Source organism: Crocodylus porosus, unplaced genomic scaffold (genome assembly GCF_001723895.1).
Source record: "Crocodylus porosus isolate Cpor-Errol unplaced genomic scaffold, CroPor_comp1, whole genome shotgun sequence".
Classification (NCBI taxonomy): Eukaryota; Metazoa; Chordata; order Crocodylia; family Crocodylidae; genus Crocodylus; species Crocodylus porosus.
In genome coordinates this window covers 58,800,953-58,807,443 of record NW_017728931.1, presented here as the reverse complement: position 1 = coordinate 58,807,443, position 6,491 = coordinate 58,800,953, and the positions used below count along the sequence as shown (strand labels likewise).

Genomic DNA, 6,491 nt, shown 5'->3' with positions numbered 1-6,491 from the left:
GGGCTGGGGGAGTGGGCAGGGCCATTGGGAGTCCCCTCCACAGTCCCTTCCCCCCTCCTCCAGCCCCCTGACCCCTTACTCACTGGCACCAGAGCCCTGGTGCTGAAACATGGCCATGTGTTTCAGCACCAGGGTGAGGGGCAACCATAGAGACACTCTGGCAACCACAGCATTTCTTTGGAAGACCCAGTCTCCAGCTGGCACAGGGCATAGTCCCTGACAGTGCCCTGCCCCACTTTTTAAATTTTTTTTGATCCCTGGATATCCAGGGGAACATTTTTTCATTCCCACACGTGCCTGTTGTCCCACTTCAAAGGGGTTTGAGGCGGGGCAACAGGCACATGTGCGCTTATCTGGACACGCCCCAATGTGTACCAAATCAAAAAATGAGGCAGTGAAGCCACACTTGGGGCACCCTCTATTTCTGCTCTCAAAGTCTCTTTGGTGTGTTTGACTTCAGCAGCATGGGGTATCCTTAGGGCAGCTTCACTTTCTCTTTTCCAAGGTGTGACAAGTGAAAAGCAGGAGGAAGAATGGGAGCAGGATCTGCTTCTTAGCAGCACTCTCAGGGGCACTATAGAAGCTGCAGAGACTTCACCAGAAAAGTTGTCAAGTGTAAAGAAGTCTGAAGGAAACAATGCAAGCTAACTGACAAAGCTTCCTGATTTGACAACATCTACTGAAAGCTAAGGGCAGCAAGAGCTGGAAGGGGGTGTGTACATTGGGCAAGTTTATTACATGTTTCCAAGGAAGGGTCTGGGGCTTGTTTTGGAGAAAAGGTTTAGTCACCCAGCAAATGTCTATGGAAGTTAACACAAAAAATCTTCAGAAATTCAATTAATATTCATGCAACAAGTTCTGAATGCTTGCCTGAACCAAAGCTGTGAACCTTTCAAGGTTTCCCCATCAATAGTTTTGAGTCTGTTGCCAGCAAATAAATGACACATTTGTCACTGATGGAAAACAGCCAGTATTCATGAAAACTACTGAATTTTTTTTTTTTTGGCGCATATTACATTTTGGGAGGTTTGCAAGCCATGGTTATAAGGAGTGTGTAGAGAGAAAAAAAAGAGTGCAAAGATGAGGATACAAATTATTTGAAATTATATAAATTAATATTGTTACCTATTATGGTAGGATTGGAGAGTCCTTTAAACTACTTGCACCTTTGCCCTATGTGGTATTGTGCAGGACACCTGCAGGTGTGCATGCATACACAATCTAAGGGTACCTCTCTCTAGGGCTAGGGACAGACATTCAAAAAACCCAAGCCTGAATTGATTCAATCTTTTCAGGCTAGTCTAACCTGCAGAGATTGAACTGATTTGCAAATGGCTGGACATTCACTTTTGATTCAGAAAATGCAGGCACATGCTTGCAGTGGCTCAGGCTAGAATCTGGAGTGTGCCAGAGTGAGCCCTCCCTTCTCTTCCATAATGCTAAGCTGAGGGGGCTGTGACCCAGCCCCAGCAGGATGCTATAATTAGGGCGGGGTTTAAACTCCCACACTGGCCTGCACAGTCCCCAGCCAGGTGTGCCTGGAGGGGCAGGGGGAAGGAGCCCTTGTCAGGCTTTTTCCCTACTGCTAATTTTTCAAGGGGCAGGGAATGTTGCCAGCCCCCAGCCCCCAGCTAGCACTCTAAGTCAAAGGGCAGGCAGCTGTGGAGGAAGACTGCTTGTGTGGACTGCATGCATCTGTTGATGATACTGTGCTTTTCCATCTCCCTCTCCCTGCTTCTTCATACTGTCTGCAGCAAACGGATGGGCACTGCATTCATTGCAAACCAGGTCATTTCTTACACTTCTCAGCAAGCCAGCAGGGACCTTTATCAGAATACAAAGCTTAACAGCCCACCAAGAAAACAAAGCCTCTCTCATTAGTTCCAGCTCTTCTAAAACAGCTTTTTGTAAAGCATTTTTAAGGAAAAATGGAGGGATATTACCAACTGACCTGTTAATTAGCTCCAAAAAGCCCTAAGTAGACACTGTTTTGTCTGTCTTTGTTCCAGTGAAATTGGAGACGCACACACAGAGACACCTGTCAGCATTAGCTAGCATGGGGATGACATGACTGTGATCAGATGCCATCTGGGGTCCATGCCACTGGGATCCCTCCTTCAGCAGTGAGCAGCAAGTGAGGGGTGGGGGCAGGAGGTAGCCAGTCAGATGCTGCTGTCTCCCGGTTGCAATCTCCACCTCTTTCTCAGCCAGCCAGAGCTACAGCTAGGAAGGAGAGAAGTGGAGACAGCCTTGCTCTCTGGAGCATCCAGCCCAGGCTGAAAAGCATGTTGGGATGATGGGGTACTCTGATTTAACTTAAACCAGGATTTAACTTAAGCTTGGGACAGAAGTTCCATAAACCGGTTTGACCCAATTCCTGCCATGTCACACATGCATAGTAGGAGGTGCGATTGTGAGACTGAACATCAGATCCTATCACTCCTTATTGCCAGTGCAGGGGGAGCCCAATCTGGGCAATTCTGGGCTCTTGCACGGGCTCTGACTGCTGCAAACCTTACAGCTGAGGAGGCTTCCAGCAGGGGCAGCATTCCACACACTGGCCCTGCTGTGAGCCTCCTCAGCTAAGGAGACTCCCAATGGCATGGACTCCCTGCAAGCCCCATCAGCTGACAAGATATTTTACCCAGCTTGCACTAGTCTTTCCAAGTGTATTTTAAGCAAATATTTAAGTTGAGTTAGGTAGCACTAGTATTTAAAAAAAACTAACGTTCCTTTTTCTGATACATTTAAAGTACCTCATCTAATTCTTAGAAAAGCTTGAATTCTCTGGAAGTACTGTTAAGAGCTATAAGAACTCACCTAACTCTTTGTGAAATATACTTCTCGAAAGCAATTCCTTGCGTAAGGAAATACATAGTAGAGGTTGCCATGATAATTAATTTTAAATGTAAAATTAGATTTTACAAATACAAAAGTAAGTCATTTAAAAATAAAATTACATCTTAGGACTTAGTGAATCCAATACAAGTGAATCAAATACAAATGTAAGTCATTTTCATTGAAGAAGAGAGAGTTTGATTCTCATCTGCTTTGAGGCCTCTATGTTGCCAGGGAAGTAGCTCCTTGACCCAATAATGTCTGATAAAGGAAAAATATTTTTGGGGGAAAAAAAGAAAACCACATATCTTCCAGTCAAACAATCAGACTATAGCAATGTAGTATCATAAAAAAGTAGGTAGGGAAAGCAAGAAGGAAACGGTGAAAGCGTTTAGAACATTGTAATAGAATGGCCCAGAAGCAGAGTTGGTGGTGGCACTTGAATCACTTAAGAATTAGGTAGCCCAGTGGTGACATGTAGGGGGTGCAAGTGCACCTCCTGACAGGCAGCGCTCCCCGCTTACGTGATGATGCCCCCCCTGTGAGTACCAGTCCTGGAGTGGGGGCACCAGGTGAAGTGCCGCTGGCACTTCCGGGAGTGCTGCTTGCGCTTCCCAGTCAGTGAGATTGGTCACGGGGGGACCCCCCCCTCATCACTGACTGGCTGCTGGGTGGGGCATATGTCCCCTCTGACTCAAATGGCACCAGTCACCCATGAGGCAGTCCCTGACTTTCTGTTCTCCCTGCATGCTTCAGAAGGTAACAATGTCCGTGTTACAATCTTCTCTCCATGGAATAGACAAATGGAAAATTCCGTTTCTATGCAAAAAGTATGGAGGTTTACCCCTCACACACAGAATGAGTCACAGGAATTCATGCTCTTGCCATTATACCTGCTGTCAATTCAGAAATTATAATAGTTTCTACATCACTTATATACTCCAGTCATTTATTAGTCTCTTATTCATACAGTACTAAGAGACATTATTCATCTAGTTTTTGATATTTTAGTTCTCTTGACAAAAAAAATGTAGATATATAATTAAATGTTTGATGTAGATTTAGTTGATTTGAATGCTTGATCATACTTATTTTGGATGGTTGCTTGACCTTAAAAGCTTCAGAGTCAGATATAAATATATGATTTAAAATGAAGAAGGAAAAAAATATGAATGAAATATAATGGTAATAATTTTTCAGGGTAATTTTTATCTTTTTCTCAGGTAACCATTCAGGTTGTAATGCTCAAGAGTTTGCTTCCTTTTTTTTTATAATTTGCCTACCACATTAGTGTTGATAACTAGAAAATACACTAAATTATCACATAGCAATTTTTTATTAAATCAAAGATAAATACCTAGTACTTAAAGTATTATATTCACACAGCTATTACATTCAATCAAATTAGGTAACGACCAATTACATAAATAGGGCCCCGATTTAGAGATTTACTATTATTTCTTTCTTATTATTATTTCATTATTTAAATTAAGTTCTCATACAGCCAGTTGCTGTTTGTTTATCCTGGGTAATTTTGGGGCCAAATCCTGCTCCCAAAGCCCAAATAAATGGTAAAATCCAGAAGTTAGATGGTAAGACACATAAAAAAAGCATATCACAATTACAAATTAGTTTTGGGCAGGTAAACAAGTGGACTGCACCTAAGTAAGCCATTGTGCCATGAAGCAGGGTCTCTGGTTTGTTATTCCCCTACAGGGCTTCCAGGTTGTCTTCTCAGTGATCAGTGATTAGGGTTTGTCTCTTCCTATTTTAGATTTTATCAGGGAAATATGAAATAGCCAACTACACCATGCAATTTAGCCTTAGGCAAAGGGGAAGTAATCTTCCCCAGAATTTCATGTGATAAAACCCTGTCAGTCTTAGGACATGTGAAACTGGGCAGGGGACATGGGCAGGGGAGGACAATTTCTAATGCTATATTCTTCTTCTCTTTTTTCCACAGCAAAGATTCTTCCTAGCATCTTCCCCAGACCACTATAGCTGTTACAGAAACCATGTACATAGTCACCAAAGAGAGAATAAATTATAATGTTGACCAAAAAGGCATTATGGTGTCCCAGAAGGCAATTAATCCTCAGATATTATGGGAGTTTATACACATGCTCTGGGAGTGTGAGGGGCAGGCACTTTAATTAGAGTGGCTCTGAGAGCCACTCTGATTAAAGCACCTGGAGCATCTCATGTACCAGCATCCCTGCACTGAACAATGGTGGTGAGGATGCTTTAACTAAAGCTCTGAAGAGACCCTGCTGCCATTTTTCAGCAGAGGGACACTGATACATGAGGCACTGAAGTCTGCTGGAGAACAGTAATTACCACACTCCAGCAGACTCAATTAATTGAGTGTGCTCTGGCATGCTGTAATTACAGCATGTTGGAGCAGCCTCACTGCACGTGTATCTCTCATCCTTCTTTCCCTTCAAAAAGTCTCTTTTTATTTTTTGACTTGTGACTCCAACACAGAAAATCACAAGGGATGCACTGATAAAAAATTTTTGGACCAATACTGATGGCCTATTATTAATGAGCCGTATCAGCCGATACTGATCTGTTTGCCAATATGCAGCCTGGCAGTTTGGAGAGTAGTGTCTGTTAGGAAGGAAGGGGAGGGAAGGAGCATAGGGTGTGGAGACTGAGGCCCCCATGGTGGGGAAGGGACTGTGGCTGGCGCTACACAGCCGGGGCAGGGAAGGGCATGGGATGGAGCTGTGAGTGCCTCATCTGGGGGGATGCAGCTCCCACCACTGTGTGCACCCCCAGGGGGCACGGGAGATGTGTGCCCCCCAGATCTGTGCATGGGGTGGGGGCAGGTTGCCATTGTGGGCTGGGGCCAGGGCGGCGCCAGGCTCTTCCTGGTGGGGTGGTTGGGCTGGGGTTGCACTTAGGGAGGGGCAAAGGGTGGCGCCACTGGGAGAGGTGGATTTGGGAGGGGGTTGGTGAATTTTGGGGTGGCTGTAGCCCACCCCTTTAGTCCCCTCTCCCAGTGCCACCACTGCCTGCCCTGAGTGCAGCCCAATCCAGTCCCTCCACCAGGAAGAGCCTGATGCCACATTGGCCCCAGCCAGGTGCAGGGGGAAATACCAGCTGATACCAGCTAGGTGCAGGGGGAAATATCAGCTAAGTGTAAAGTGAACCTGCCAGACAGACACCTGGTCTGCTTGGCCCCTAAAATTTTGACAGAAATGCCCAGACCAAGGGTTATGAAAGGTAGCCAATTTATTCAAAGGACCTTTCACAAACCTGAGAGACCTTGATACAGTTAAAACACAAGTGAAGCCTGTGAATAACCAGAGAATAGCATTAAAGGAATAAAGTCATGGCAAAGCAGCAAGTTCTAAAGTACTGCAGTCCTCCTCAGCAGCTAGAGCTGCAGTGTGATGATGCAAAAAACAGCTTAGGAGAAGCACTGATGCCAAGTCAATAGTGCTGCCAGCCTTCCCTATTTTCAAGGGGCCTAGGGCAAGCTGCAGAAGTGTGGCTAAAGCAGCAGGCCCCAGAGCCTGTTTCTGAATGATCTCAGAGAGAACTTTTGTAGATGTGACAGCTAGCTTGGGCAGCAAATAAAGGAAGCAGTCAAGTAGACCAGCAAACCCAGTAACGAAATCAAGTTAAGCAAAGCACAAGACCTGAAA

At 45.0% G+C, this 6,491-nt stretch overlaps 1 long non-coding RNA gene across 1 annotated transcript in view; it reads right to left on the bottom strand.

The window, feature by feature from the left end:
• The window catches only part of LOC109316797, a 16,712-nt gene extending 10,576 nt beyond the window's left edge, over positions 1-6,136 (bottom strand). The window contains exon 1 of the long non-coding RNA XR_002102923.1: positions 6,126-6,136. This is a non-coding gene — a long non-coding RNA (uncharacterized LOC109316797). The remainder of the gene's footprint in view (positions 1-6,125) is intronic.
• Between the last annotated feature and the right edge of the window lie 355 nt (positions 6,137-6,491).